This window comes from Spodoptera frugiperda, chromosome 24, assembly GCF_023101765.2.
Source record: "Spodoptera frugiperda isolate SF20-4 chromosome 24, AGI-APGP_CSIRO_Sfru_2.0, whole genome shotgun sequence".
NCBI lineage: Eukaryota > Metazoa > Arthropoda > Insecta > Lepidoptera > Noctuidae > Spodoptera > Spodoptera frugiperda.
The window spans coordinates 1,064,780-1,081,951 of NC_064235.1; positions in this window are offsets into that span (position 1 = coordinate 1,064,780).

Below are 17,172 nucleotides of genomic sequence, written 5' to 3' on the forward strand. Positions count from 1 at the left end.
CCAAAAACCCTCAAATTCCTAACCCCAGAAAGCAACGCACTTTTAACGCCTTTGGTGTTTTAAGTGTCCATGGATTGCTTATGCGATTTCTTACCATCAGGTGATCCGTCTGCTCGTTTACCGGCTTATACCATAAGCGTTGAAACACCAAAAGCGTTACAAAACCATTGCCGGCCCTTTGCGATTAGGAATTAAAGTGTTGTTGAGGAATTGGGGATTGGAAAGATTTTGAAGAAGGAGTAATCGGGCTTCCGGTAACCTCACTCACACAACGCAAGCGTCACCTCAAAACACCACTTGTTTAATAACCTTTTTATTTTTGATGGCGAAAAGTCATCCAATACTTCTCCCACCTTGGGCGAGGCGAGAGGGAGTGTCATACTCTTACTGACTAAAAACCACCCCGTTCCTTCTCCTGCTTTTCGAGTCGGAGCCCCGGTAACCCGCTAGGTAGTCCGCAGCTCCGGATAGTCGTTTAATAAGCTACCTTATTAAATAACTCCGTAAATGATACCTCAATATAAATTCGTCTGCATTCACATTTCGTACACAAAGATTTGCAAACCGGTTTCTCTGGTTTTTACGCACACAATAATAACAAACGGGATCGACCAAGGTCATGTCTAAAAGTTATAAAAAAAATCGCGTACAAAACGTAGCTATGTAGGTATAGAGAATGAAAGAATCTAGTCTTTGCCTATCCACAGATGGGGGGCTTTTTTTAAGGGGGAATATCATTTAGTGACTTCTCTCGCTAGGGCGAGGCGAGAGGGAGTGTCAGACTTTTACTGACTAAAAACCACCCCGTTCCTACTCCACCTCTTCGAGCCGGACCCCGGTAACCGGCTAGGTAGTCCGCAGCTCCGGATTAGGCATCCCTACTGCGCACGTCTGCCCATAAGCAACCTATTCACTCGGACTTTGAAGACACCCAGGTTATACCCATCAGGAAACACAGACTCCGGCAAACATTTCTACTACAAACATATTTTTTTTGCAGTTTATGGTTACATTTTAGGTAATATTGCTAATATTTGCACAGCATATCAGTAGAAGTAGAAACTTACTCATAATATGTGAGATATAAGGAATATCACGAGATACTAGATATAATCAACATCGCTGTAAAGATTAGTTATTGATCTTTATTATTTTAGAACTACCGTAAACGTTAGCAAACAACATGATAATTTGTAATTATTTTGTGACTCTAATAATAAATGATAAAATATGTTTGTGTGGTCGTAAAGGGTACAGATTAGGTCAAAAGCAAAAAAATTAAAACAATTTCTTTTTTTTTTATTAAACGTAATTCCCTCGACTCTCGGGTATATTATCTAATAAGTATATCGTATTAATATTACAAATGTGAAAGTGTGTTTGTTAGGATATTTGTCCGTCAATCACGCTGACACTACTGAACGGATTTTGATGAAATTTGGTAAACAGACAGTTCACTTGGGTGATAGGATAATTTTTGATATTTAGTTACCGTGATATTTACTTAATGATAATTATAATTATCATCACTAAAACCTTGCCATTACTGAGAAATACCAAAAAAATACGATAATTTGATATTCAAAACCTCGTTCTGTCAAAAATATGATTACAATTTGTTGCTATAGCTAAGCTAAGGTACCTACTCTATTTAAAAAAATAAAATGATCGATGATGAAAAACATCGATTATTTTAAGAGATAACAGTTTATTATTAATCCAGTATAATTCTTGTTATCATTCAGCATTAATATAGAAATAGATATACTGACTTATAATATTATCTACAATTTCTTAGTAAATATTGAATAATAACTTAATACGAATTACGAACCAGTTTACGTCATTGGTAGAATCATGGTTACTTGTAAAAATAAAATCTATCAATTATGATGTTATCGGCTTACTCACGTAACTGTTTGACGAGGAACTCGACTAGTTTCAAGCCATGCTAGAGGCTCATATTCTTAGTAGCAGCGCGACAATCGCCGCGTCGTGTGTCGCGGAATGCTGCTCATGAAAATGAGCCTCTAGCATGGCTTGAAACTCGTCGAGTTCCTCGTCAAACAGTTACGTGAGTAAGCCGATAACATAATACCTAATTAATTTAGTATGTCTCACAAAAGTTACAATAAAATTAAAATATATCAATCAACACAAATGTCATCATCAGCCTAGCACGCCTTAGTGGCCTGTGAAGACCACCCGGAGGATACGGTGGAAGCATACGGTGGCGGTCTGCCCTGCATTTTTTTTAAACGAACACCTGATGGTATCTAAGCAATCGCCGACGCCCATAGACACTTGAAACACCAGACACGTTACAAGTGCGTTGCCTGTTTTCTGGGGGTTAGGAATTTAAGCGTTGTTGTTCGGGAATCGGGGATTGGGAAGATTGGGAAGCCCCCTTCCTAATCGTCCCAAAGAAAAGAAGATTGGGAAGGGAAAATTGGATCTCCGGTAACCTCATTCAGACAACGAAACATAACGCAAGCGTTGTTCCACGTCGGTTTTCTACTCGGCCGTGGTATCACCGAAGCATGTCTCTCTTACACTTAAATCTGTCTGCGGTCAATAGCTAACTATGGCTCTCAAAAAATTAAGAATACTGTTTATTAATACAGAACCCTACCGTCTTAAGCACATGTGTGGATGAATCCATAAAATCATGCAACACGTGCGCGCCAGCCGCGCCTATGTTTAGACTAACTTGAAACACAAATATGGCGGCTATTTTTACTTTTTTTTTGTCTTGATACTCGCTGCCGGAAGGACCCTCCCCTGCGGAGATTTTTGTTAACTGGCAATAATATTGATTATGCTTAAATTATTACGATTACTAACAACTTAAAAATACATAAAAAAAAGGAATAAAAACTAATTCAGATTCATTTATTTCTGGGAATATGGATACATACATGTATATCTTATATTATTATTTAACAAAAGGAGCATTGACCATATCCTACCATAAGTTCTATTCTATTCACGGATTAACTAACAGTTAATTCATGATCATGGCGCTTGCAACAGTGCCGAAATATCGGAAACTCACCAAAGTGAATAAACATGGTAAATATCCCGTCATAAGTTTTAATAATAGTGTTAGTGACCATGTCAGTTTAAAAACTTATGTCCTACCATAAGGCTTGCAAAATTACATACACAAGAAATAGATAGAGTGCGACTGCGCCAGGACAAAAGGTCTTGGGTTCGATTCCCGGGTTGAGGAAAGTATTACGGGGCTTTTTTGGAAAATTTCTCAGTAGTAGCACGGAGTCTGGTCTCTGGTCTGGTGCCCAGTATATGGCAATAGGCTCACCCCCTATTACATGGGACTTATAACACAAATAGTGAAAAGTGGGTGTACATTGTATAGTGGCATTACGTGCCGTAATGTGCACCTCTGTCTACCCCTTCAGGTATTAAAGTTGACGTTGCAATGCACTAAATATAATTTAACTCATTCTAAAAATAATACCTTTGTAATATAACAAATAACATTTCATATAACTATTAACTTGTAAAGAGCTGTTTAAAATTAAAAGTAAATACAACATGACAATCATGTTTATTTTGACTCATAGGTATTCTAAGTATTGGCATCAATGTGTTGTTACATGTTAATTTATTGAGAAAACTTTGCAAAATGACACTTAACGTAACGTTAAGTGTCATTTTTTCATAGCCACGTATGTACATGATTGGAAGACATTACAGAGCGCCACCTACTACAAATCAAGGCGCCACAGCCTCACAGAAAACTGTCGTGAAACAACGCCTGCGTTGTGTTTTGTTGTGTGAGTGAGGTTACCTCAGGCTCCTCCCAATCCCCGATTGCCCTGCAAACTTTAAGTCAAAGTCAAAATCATTTATTTCAAATAGACCAGGAAGGCACTTTTGAACGTCAAAGCAAATATAATAAGATTAATAACGTCTGTCTGTCGGTCAGTCCTCTAGTTGCTCTATTTGCTCGTTCCAAAGTGTAGATTCCTATGGAGAAGAACGAACAAGAAACTCCATAGGTTACTCTTTTTCAATCAGATTCACAATACTATTCTTGGTTACATTGTTTCGATTGCTTCAACTAAGTGAGAGTGTTTAAATTCCTAACCCCCAAAAGACCAGCAACGTACTTGTAACGCCTCTGGTGTTTCAAGTGTCCATATGCGGCGGCGATTGCTTACCATCAGGTGATCCGTCTGCTCGTTTACCGGCTTATACAGATAAAATAAAGATTAGTCGTATACCCTATTAAAGTAGTATTTAATTGTTATTTAACTGAGAATATCGTTGACCTGAATAACTCAATTATCAGTTATGTACTTAGAATGGTCGAGTGGTCGCAAGTATAATATTGATTCATAAGTTGGACAAAGAATTATTAGCTATTGCTACTAGCTGTACCGGCAACTACGTACCTTTTTACGATTGATAGATCGACGTTTGGCCACTATTTCACCTGATGGTAAGTGATGATGCGGCTTACGATGGAGCACGTCTGCCTGCCCATAAGCAACCTATTCACTCGGGCTTTGAAGACACCCAGGTTTTACCCATCAGGAAACACAGACTCCGGCAAGGAGTTCCACTCCCTAGCAGTTCGCATAAGGTAGCTTGAAGCGAAGCGCTTCGTGCGAGTGGGTGGGATATCCACCATGAAGCGGTGACGCCTCGCCGTTTGTCTTGTGGTTCGATGATGGAAAGGACTAGGGGGAATCAAGTTGTGCGATTCCTCCGCACACTCTCGAAATGTATCCGGTATAAAACGTAGTACAGCCTCAAATACTTTTATCTCACTTAAAAAAGACATGAGTACTTACGTTATGTACCTATCTATTTCTATTTTGTTTATCAATTCACACACTGTCGTGTCAGACTATGTTTGTTTTGAAAAGTAAATGAATAATTAGCATATAAATTAATTAATTCATGTTTCTAATTACCTAATGTTAATTACCCATGCAAGTGTCGATTTCGCGAAAATCATTCAAAGAATTCGTTTAGCAGAACGTTTTTGTTTTTTTCGAAAGTCTTAACAAGAAATTGCTATAAGTACCGTACCTATATGTATAAGTTTTTAAACTGACATGGTCACTAACGTCAAAAACGGGATATTTACCATGTTTATTTATGTCGATATTTCGGCACTGTTACAAGCGCAATGATCACGAATAAACTGGAGGAACTTAAACATACACCCGCATTTACTTCTGGTAAATATCCTGTATCAAATTCCAATACCATTGCTATACCTACTTTTTGGTTATTAAGTGTGGGAGAGCCATACTTCGGCACTGCTGGGCCGACTCGACCGGAGTGATACCACGGCCGAGCAGAAAACCGACGTGAAACAACGCTTGCGTTGTGTGAGCGAGGTTACCGGAGGCCCAAAAACTCCCAATCTTCCCAATCCCCAATTCCCCAACAACCCTTAAATTCCTAACCCCCAAAAGGCCGGCAACGCACTTGTAACGCCTCTGGTGGAGGATTTTAATTATATATTTGGAACAATTAAATATGTCTCACGAAAGTTGTAACATAAACATATAATAATTAAAAAAGCAGTCATAGAAACAATAAAAATAATAACTACCGGGTCGGTAAAAGGAAATAACCGCACATTGTACAAATACATGAGTTATGTGTGTAACGTATGAAGTCATACAGGAAACAGCTTCACCGCTCAACGGCCAATCATTCCGTCCGCTGAGAGGCTGCGTTACGTCATTTTTGTAACGTATTCTTGTTATACTTGATGATCAAGAGGTCTCAGGTCCGATTCCTAGTCAATGATTTCTATAACCGATCTTTTTTTTTTGTATGAGCTGTCGTCGGCGGTATTCCCGAGCTGATAAGACCTTCAAACCTTCAAGAAAAGAGCATACTCCTTTTTAAAAGGCCGGTAACGCACCTGTCTCCTCTGGTGTTGCGAGTGTCCATGGGCGACGCTGATCGCTTACCATCAGGTGACTCGTCTGCTCGTTTGCCATCTATTCCTAATAAAAAATTGTATAGTTAAGCCGGTAAAAGATCAGACGAATCACATGATGGTAAGCAATCGCCGACTGAAATACCAGAGGCGTTACAAGTGCGTTGCCGGCCTTTTGGGGGTTAGGAATTTAAGGGTTGTTGGGGAATCAGGAAGATTGGGGGTAATTGGGCCTCCGGTAACCTCACTCACACAACGCAAGCGTTGTTTCACGTCGGTTTTCTACTCGGCCGTGGTATCACTCCGGTCGAGCCGGCCCAGCAGTGCCGAAGCATGGCTCTCCCACACTTATCTACGTCAACAGTGTAATGCTGAGTTACGACGTTTGTAAGTAGGAAATACATAATTTTAGATACGCATCTAACTAGGAAAGAAGAAAAAACAATGGATCTAAAAACAATGAATATTTAGAAAGCGGTGAAATTAAAAACTTTATGTCAAGAACCTCTTTTGTGTTATGTTATGTGACACCATAGACAACTCGTATTCCGGTCTTATGGTTGCCAAGGTTAAAAATTGTATACAAAATACGGGTAAATTAAATTTTTTGACAGAATTTTTTAATTGTTTGGTATTTAAAAGGTGCTAACTGTTGTTTGAGTGGTTTCAGTAATAATATTTAAAAGAATCCTTTGTTTGCAAAACAATAAAAGTAGATATATTTTTCTTATGGAAACAAATACTTTTAAAGATATATCGATTTGAAATATCGCGTGATATCACTTCTAAGTACATTTTATACGTAGAATTGACGTATTTGCTCCCACTCCCAAACTTTGATTCGCTTCATCAAAGTATTGATATATTACACGACAAAATAAAAAATACGTGTCTAATATTGTTTAATTATCTAACTGACGGACTAAATAGATTTTTAATTTTCATTTCCCTATTGTTAAGTTTTGGTTGAGGATAATGACGCTCTTTATGTTAGAAGCAAGCTAGATAGTAAATAATTTGTATGACAAGTGAATGGTGGTCTTGGCGCCAAAATGCATAACTAATTGCATGCAAAATGACTGCGGTTGGCAGCAAGGCTTAATATGTATGAATACGAGGTAACAAGCGGAGTCAGAGAATGTTTTAGTATTATTATTACACACGATTGGAATGCTACCAAGGTTTTTTTTAAGTTTGCCATACACTTTAAGGAGAGCCATGCTTCGGCACAGCTGGGCCGGCAGCGTGATACCACGGCCTCACAGAAAATCTTCGTGAAACTACGCTGTTTTTTTTGAGGGGGGAAAATCATCCAATGATTTCTCCTGCCTTGGGCGAGGCGAGATCCGGTAAACCCGCTAGGTAGTCCGCAGCTCCGGATCAGGCATCAGCCCTACTGGGCTCCATCTGTGGTGGTCTGATGGCTTTTTGAGGTGCGCCGTACGCACGGGTCTGGTCGGAAGGCGAGCTACCCTTGCTCGCCGTCCGCAGACCCGCACATATATTTCATCCTACAAAAGCTAGTAATTTAATAGTGCCCATGTGTGGGACACTAGTTGACTGCAATGCAATTTTCCTTATAATGCAATGATAAATGTTATTATTAATAGTAAATCCGTAGGTACCTAACCTTCGCAGAACATGGAGGCTAGAGTCATCGATATTTTTATCTATTTGTCACTAAAATGCAGTCATACTGCATAGCATGCACGCCCATGGTGATGCAATTGGCTTTAAATGCTTTGCAAGTTCAAATATATATAATAAGAATGGGGGAGCCATGCTTCGGCACTGCTGGGCCGGCTCGACCGGAGTGATACCACGGCCTCACTGAAATCCGACGTGAAACGCTTGCGTTGTGTTACTCCCCTTCCCAATCTTCCCAATCCCCGATCCCCAACCACCCTTAAATTCCTAACCCCCAAAATGCCGGCAACGCCCTTGTAACGCCTCTGGTGTTTCAAGTATCCATGGGCGACGGCGATTGCTTACCATCAGGTGATCAATCTGCTCGTTTACCGGCTTATACCATAAAAAAAGACCAGTGGTATTACTTTATTTCCTACGGTAATGGGAATAAACGCGCTTCGCTTCAAGCTTCCTTGTGCGAACTGCTAGGGAGTGGAACTCCTTGCCGGAGTCTGTGTTTCCTGATGGGTATAACCTGGGTGTCTTCAAAGCCCGAGTGAATAGGTTGCTTATGGGCAGACGTGCTCCATCGTAGGCCGCATCATTACTTACCATCAGGCGAGAAAGCGGCCAAACGTCGACCCATTAAATATACATATACATATGAATTTTGATTCGCCTACGTATTTGCGGGCAAATGCTAGCAAAATATAATCGTTGAAATCAAATTAAAATTAATAGAATAATTTGTTAAAAACAGTTTTAAAAATGGCGAAATATAATTACCTAAATAGCAAAGTCCGAACGCATCAAATTTTGAAATTGGAAGCAAAAAACGCGGGCGTTTCGGCTTACGTCATCAACGGTTTTGATTGGCCAACTTAATATGCGGTCCCCAAACTTGTCTATTAACCCTTCCTATTTCATGAATAAGGTTGAAATTTGAATGGCAAAATCAACTGTGAAGTGAAAAATTAAGTTTGTTTAAAATGCCGGGTGATCTCACTATGGTATTCAAGAAATTATTTTAATGAACAACATAAAAATCGAGTAACTATATTTTTTTTTCGACTTATTCTGTGAAATCGATAACGGTGTTAATCGATAAATCGTTAAAGTATCGGTACATAAATCGATTATTATTTTGTTATCTATATTGTAATTCCCACGAGAGGTAGTTATGAGGAAAGGTTTTCTCTTAATTCTAAGTAGGTTGTATTTGCAATGTAGGGTTGCCACAACAAAAAATTGAAAATCTATTTACTCTTCATTACCAACAGCGGGATGACAATTAGCTTTTTTTTCAATGGGACAAGCCCGCCACAACCTCCCATACCGCTGCAACTATTATCACAGAATGCTATTATGCACCAGGATCTACAGTAGAGACAACCATGAAAACACCGCGTCCCAGGGACATGAATGACTGTCTTGGATCCCGCAACGAAATAAATCAGAAGATATTATTAGAGGTGTAGAAAAATAAAACGATAGTTTCCACCTCCCTTGATGAATTTAATGTAGGAGACGGTATAACTTAAGCCTTAAGGCACAACATGGGTAAATTAGACAGTGAACGGGGATGAGTAGCGGGCACCTACTTACATCAACATTGCACTACCCACGTCTCACGGGACGGGAGGGGTTAGCACACAACCGTTCCCGATGCCCCTTCCAGAGTTAGGGAGGGGCTTGTAATGGCCTGCTGAGGGGTGCTGATAATAAAGGTTCAACCCGTCTCCCAGATCCTGAGGGGATCTGGGATATCATGGCTACGGCAGGTGTGCTCCTAGGTTTTTAGTGAATTAGTAGCCGAGCTTCACAACTCCTTCGTCTCCTGGCGTGAGGTTATGTATGCATGTATCCACTACAAATCCTGGCTTACAGGAGTTGCAGTTGTATGGGAGGTTGTACCGGGCTTGTCCCTAAATAAAAAAAATATCTAATTTACCCACCCAACCGCGACACCCAAGGATTCTTCTTCAATCAGACTCACAACCACTCTTCTAAAGTATGTATTTTATATGTACTATCGTAAAAGTGGCAAATAAGTACCTACCACATACACTAGGTAGTTATACGCGCATGCGCACAAGGCGCATTCAGTCACGTTCCGTTTCACGCACTTGATTTACAAGCGATCGAGAATTCAGGTCGCAGAGAAAATGGATGGGCATTTCGCGTTTTTTCCTTCGTTTGTTGTGTTATGTAATTGTTTGAGCTGTTACCTTATAGCTTAGGCAGCGTGGTTTAGGTGGAAAGCCTATAATATACTTCAGATTACTATATCCAGGGGTTCGCCTCCATTTTTTAAGTCAAGTAATATCCCTAAAACTTTCTCCTAAGTCAAAAAAATACTACTAAAATCGATTCATCCAAACGTGAGATAATCGCGCACAAACATACATACATACAGGTCAAACTGAGAACCTTCTTTCTTTGAAGTCAGTTAAACACGTTTAAGTTAAACGTGTTTTATCAATCACTTATAGAATTAAGAAATACCTTATTATTAAATATTTTAAATTCTTTCATATTTATTTAAGTACATGGACATGGACACCAGAAACACCAGAGGCGTTACAAGTCCGTTGCCGGCCTTAAGGGGTAAGACATTTAAGGATTGTTTGGGAATCGGGAATTGGGTAGGGTAATTGGGCCTCCAGTAACTTCACTCACATAACGAAACACAATGCAAGCGTTGTTTCACGTCGGTTTTCTGTGAGGCCGTGGTATTACTCCGGTCTAACAGTGCCGAAGCGTGGTTCATTTTTAAGCACACTTTAGTTTTAAAGTTATAATTATGTTACTTTACATAGTATAATGGGTAATAAAACTATATTGTATGTTCATAACACATTCTTGTAAATATTGCAGTGACGTCACCTAATAAGGAGTACCAACTTGAAGGTAATTGAGAAGTTTAACTTTAAAGAACGTTTGTTGATGTCATTGTACCGTAATAAGGACTGATCCGGAGCTGCGGACTACCTAACGGGCTTACCGGGGCTCCGGCTCGAAAAGCAGGAGAAGGGACGGGGTGGTTTTTAGTCAGTAAGAGTCTGACACTCCCTCTCGCCTCGCCCAGAGCGAGAAAAGTCATTGGATGATTTTACCCCCTCAAAAAAAAAAAAACCGTAATAGGGATGATGACTGGGTCAAAAATAAATTATTACCTACAACTTTTCAATACAATAAAATATTCAAAAACAATCACACTCTTATTCTTAAATTTGATGAAGTTCATAGAAAATATCGTTTTGACGTTTCGAAAAAGTATTGAATTTGACTAGTAGAAAATTAGCCTATTGTCATGAAGCAAGTACAAAGAGGAGATCTGATCCGGAGCTGCGGACTACCCAGCGGGTTATGTATTTTTTAAAAAGAGTAACGATGGAGTTTCTTGCTCGTTCTTCTCCATTCGAAGCTACACTTTGGAACGAGCGCCTAGCTTCACTGACGGACAGAATAATGTACTCAAGATGTCTCAACTCAAGTCCCCAAGATACAGGATTATCCTAGTTTGGGGGCTACCGATACACTTGATGACAACACCAAAATTAAACAAATTGTGATATAGTATAAGACCATGATTGTGAAGTTCATTAATAAATTTATTCTTATTCTTAATTCAATTTGACGTTTCAAAAGTGCCTAATTTAGGATTAGTTAATTGAAATAAATGCTTTGACTTTGGAAGGAAAACTTGACTTATTTTTTTACCATCCTCTTTACAATAAAATCGGTTATTAATTACGGCCATTAGTCAACCTTCTGCATAATTTCTCTCGCCATTACTTACAGCATCTCAAACCGTTTCTAATCTCGACCTTGGACCGATAACGTTGACATCACCGCTGTTATATTGTTTACACCGTGAAACTCTCTATATGGACTTCATGATGTGTAAGAAAAATGGCGACGGATAGACAAAATTATTGTCATTGTATAATCTACAGTTGCTGCCCGTGCCCCGTAAGAGTTCAAAGCTGGACTGGACTATTGACCTCCTCTGCATAAGCGTGTATATTTTTCTTTTTTGCTGCGTTGTGTTTTTTTTTAAACTCAAATTATTTATTGCATTCATGTGTACATTTAGATATATATTACAGACATAATTTAGCACATTTGTCTCAACATGAAGCTCGGTTAGGGTACGGGAACATACAACGTACGACACAATTAGTATCTAGTTAGTTAGTATTACATCTTATTGACAATAACGTGATATTAAAACAAAACTAACATAACATTATTGTAATTAATATCTATTAATCTGTTATCACCATTTAATATATAAATATCTTTTTTTCATTATTGTAGTATTAGTACACATTAATTAATAATATGTTAGAATAGAGTAGAGAGAATAGACTAGAGTACAATTTTCTAGCATCCGATTTATCGAACATTATTTTTTAATAGGCTAAACTATGGCAACATTTATATAACATAACATGCAACTTGTCAATTTTTGGCGGTAAAAATATTAAAACATGGCGGAAGGTCAAACAGCTGACTTCCTATCGCGTTTAGTAAAACTAAACAATATGAAAGAAATGTGATAACCTCAAAAACATTTAAAAATGAGCTCATCTTTGCGTTATCAAGTTAAATATTTGTACAATGCCAAGGCTACGTGATAATATATTAATTAGCTTAGCGCGATAATACCACAGGCCACAGACTGGTGGAACGAGCACGTTATTATTTTTTAATGGCGATAACAATTTTATGGTCTGAGACCACGAGTTTTTTCAGAATTGTGGTATTTCCACGTAAATTAAATAGTTATGACATATTTTGCAGTTGTAGTGACATGCAAATACTGCCTCATTGGCTGAGACAAGTTGACTGCCGGACAAGGGGTCCCGGTTCGATTCCCGTGTCGGGCAAAGTATTACTAAGGTTTTTTTCAAAAAAATTCTCAGTAGTAGCACGAAGTCTGGAATTGTGCCCAGTTTATGGCAATAGACTCACCCCCTATTACATGGGACTTATAACACAAATAGTGAATTGTGTACATTGTACAGCGGCATTACGAGCCGTAATGTGCACCTCTGCCTACCCTTAATTCGGGGATAAAAGGCGAGCCGTTGCATATTGTATGTATCTTTAGCTAGCAGCTCAAAGTCATTGATATAGCCGTTGCCGTTTGCACAACTTGATTCTTCCTAGTCCTTTCCATCATCGAACCACAAGACAATCGGCGAGGCGTCACAGTTTCATGGTGGATATCCCACCCACTCTGTAAACTCGCACGAAGCGCTTCGCTTCAAGCTTCCTTGTGCGAGCTGCTAGGGAGTACAACAACAATATCCGCAAAAAAAAATATATATATATATATATATATATATTATATATATATATAAATACATACATAATATCTACATGTGAATATTGCATAGCGATAGCGACTGAGCCGTTTGCCCAGTGACCCACAGTAGAGGTACTGTTAGAAACTGGTTCTCTACCGCTCCAGCCCGTCTGCCGACACGCCATTCTGCGAGTTATTCTACACACTAGACAACTACCTGACTACTTACCACGTGGAATTTAGGTTCTCTCACATTATCCTCTATTTCATTGCCTGGAGTTATTTTTAGAATGTTAAACTAGCTACTTCCGCGCGGTTTCACCCGCTCTGCTCGGCTCCTATTGGTCATAGCGTGATGTTTTATAGCCTATAGCCTTCCTCGATAAATACACTACTATTACTACTATTATACTATACTATACTATTATTAATTCGAGCCAGCCAATCAGAATGCTTTTCCGTAGAGAGATGCACTGTACCCTTGCTTGGTTAATAAATCTAAATCAATTACAGCGCCGAACGCTTTCACGTTTGGATTAACTATTTATTTACTTTAAATATAAAGCAAACTCTTACTAAGCACATAATAATTATACAATGTAACCCACTTTTCACCAGTTAATGTTACGAGTCTCGTGTCATATTGTATGTGAGCTTGTCTTGGCAAATATATGGCACAATACCAAAGTGAAGATATCGAATATTAAATGAACTTTGTACAGTTGGCATCGGTACTCTCTAAAAGCGTGAGTATCTAATATTTAATAACTACCTAGTTCTTTCTCTTTATTTGTTTCAAAAACGTCGCCCCACATTAGGGCTTTCTCCTGTGTCGTGTGTGCGTTAACAAACATACAAGGACACATACACATGACACCCAGACTCGAAACAATTTGTGGATCACACAAAGAGTTGCTCCATGCGGGAATCAAACCCGCCACACGTTGCACGGCAGCGGGTTGCCTAGCCAGCGCACCAACCGTGCAGTTTATAAATGGACTGTAGTAAAGTACCGACTGTTCATGATGAAGATGATTTGTGGACAAAACAAACTTTTTCACTGACCCACGCACATTTGAAAAGGTCTCCTAATAAGTAGGGTCTTACGCCAGAGCTCAATATACACTGGTCAGGAAAACAATTCAACCAAAGTACTTATAGGTAAGCTGACATCAGAACTGAGTCAGGCCTCTTTAGAAGGTCTTATGACGGTCACACTCACCACATAGGTACAATGCAAATACGTTTGATTTTATTAAAAATTAAACGTTATTTTAAGATATGATTTGTAAATCAATAAAACCTACATAGTATAAAACAAAGTCGCTTCCTCTGTCCCTATGTCTCTTTGTATGCTTAAATCTTTAAAACTACGCAACGGATTTTGATGAGTTTTTTTTAAATAGATTGTGATTCAAGAGGAAGCTTTATATGTATTTTCGTAGGGGTTTATATGTGCCCTTTTGAGGTCTTACGTTTTAAGTGTTGCTGGGGAATCGGGGATTGGGAAGGATTGTTGGTTTATTAGAAACGGTCAGAGTCGGTCGACTACGGGTCTATGGACACCAACAATTTATCAAACGCGAACGCCAGAATCTAATAGACATTTATATCGTAAATTTATTAACTTAATACGTCTTTTAACCTACTTTCAAACAAATGAGTATGCAGTTTTTATGAAATAGCAGTGAATGAATGAAAGGTTACGGGTGCGGCCAGCAGGCCTGGCGAGCGAGAGGTCGTGAGTTCAAGCCCCGCCCGGTGTTGTTATGCATCGCGCATAACTTCTAGATTATTTACAGGCATTCTTTGAAGTCTAGTTTTTTTTGGTCATACCTGGTCGCCTGCCATACGACGAAAAGATGAGCTCTAGCGCTGTATAATGAATTTTGTAATACGTTACTAAAGGTAAAAGTAGGTACGGCAGGAGCCGCTATACATGCAGGTCGTGAAAACTTCCAACCGGCCTATCTGGAAGTCATTGGGGGAGGCCTATGTTCAGCAGTGGACGTCTTATGGCTGATATGGTAATGATGATGATGTAAAAGTTTTTATAACACAATACTTCAACTTTTAATTCTACAAACTGCGGAAGAAGCCGCTGGCATGACCATTTTTTTATTCTCTTAAATGAAAATCATACAATTTCTTTCTGCCTGGGCGAGAGGGAGTATCAAACTCTTACTGAATAAAAATCACCCCGTTCCTACTCCTGCTTTTCGAGTCGCAGCCCTGGTAACCCGCTAGGCAGTCTGCAGCTCGCTAGCAGAAGGTACTTTTGTATCAATACACAGTACAAAACAAAGTTCTAGATATTTGTATTTAAATCCTTAAAACTACGCAACGGATTTTGAATGAAAGTCAAGAGGAAGGTTTATATGAATAATACATGCTATAATATATCACCATTGCACCCATGCGAAGCTGGGGCGGGTCACTGGTGTATAAAACTACATCAATTTATATATTTCATGGACTCATTATAGAGATAACATTGTTCTGCACGAGATAATGAGAAAGTTAGGGTCAAACGCACACAGATAGTAAATAATACATTTATTGCTTCGACAAAGAATCCTTTGTGCAAAGAGTATATAATATAATATACATATTGTCATTTTATTGCAATGAATAGCGGTTATCTGTTATTTATTTCTTGGTAGTTGTATAAAATATATTGGTAGGTATAACCCACCCAAAACATAAATGTGAAAGGATGCCAAGTTCGATAATATTGGAATGCTTCGCCTATAAAAGAAGTGAGATCTAAATAAGTAACCTAGTTCCATACACAGACCTCAGTTTTAAGTCATGATATAACAAGTTGGCAAGTTTTCACACACTTTGGTTATAAACATGTACTAAACGCATTGAGTCAAGTATATAATTTTCAATTAAAACTTGCCAAGTTATATCATTTTTAACTGAGGTCTGTGTATGGAACTTGGTACTTATTTAGATCTCCTTTCTTTTAAATAGTGCGGTGCATTCCAATTTATAACTTACATCCTTTCACATTTATGTTTTGGGTGGGATATTCATTTATTTTTGTAAGGTTTATTTTCTTTTTTTCTTATTTTACTTTACTTTGACTAAATACAAACCTTCGTAACGAATTTTAGGTCGGTACGACCATTGGAAGATATAGATAATTTTTTTGTTTTAGTTCCTTAGGGGTATGAATTTACACCTTCATTATTTTTAAAACCGACTCACACTTGGCCATTTTCAGATTTTTTCCTTTACCTTGACCTAAAGACCTACCTCCATGCCAAATTTCAAGTCAATACGACTATTGGAAGTGGTCTAGGTTTTTGATGAGTGAGTGAGTGAGTCAGTCAGTGAGTGTATAGTAAAAATAGCGATTTTCTGACGTCAATATCTCAAGATCTACAATAGGTACATTAATGAAATTTTGTATTTTAGATAAGTAAGTAGATCTCGATAGATACTAGAAATTTCATATGCGTAGATAAAATAGATTTTGAGTTATAGGTGGGTCGAACTTGGCCCGAAATGGTTCGTGAAATATAACCCACGGCCGGTGTGTCGGTTTTTTTGCTCGAACTTGGCGGACACACTGCCGTGTGTCTAGATCATTCCGGAGCTGCGGACTACCTCGCGGGTTTACCGGGGCTCTGGTTCGAAAGCAGGAGTAGGAACGGGGTGGTTTTTAGTCAGTTAGAGTCTGACACTCCCTCCCGCCTCGCCCAAGGCGGGAGAAGTAATTGGATGATTTTCCCCCCTCAAAAAAAAAAAAAAGTTATAGTTAGACATACACTTGAGCAAGCCTGTTGATTCCTTTTTTATGGAAAAATCCGGTAAACAAGCAGACAGGTCATCTGATGGTAAGCAATCGCCGCCGCCCATGGCCCATCCCAATCCCTTCAGCGATTTGGATGTGATTGAGTAACAAACAAACTCACTAACTTTAGCATAACTTACAATAGTTATTATTAGTAAAATTTAATAGCTATTATAGGTAACTTATAATAATTATGCTCAACTGGTGGAATGTGGGTGCAGTATTTAACATGACTAGCTCTTGAGAGATGAAATAGTTAATGCAGTAAGTCTCCTTTAATATTTAATAACTGTATAAAAAAACAACTGCCTTCAAATATTTATCCACCACTATTTTTTTAAATCAAGTATAATTCTCTAAAACTTTCTTCTAAGTCTGAAAAATATTATACTAAAAACCGTATCAAAATCGGTTTAGCCAAACGTGAAATAATCCCACATAAACATTCATACATACAAGTCAAATTAATAACCACCTATTTTTGAAGTT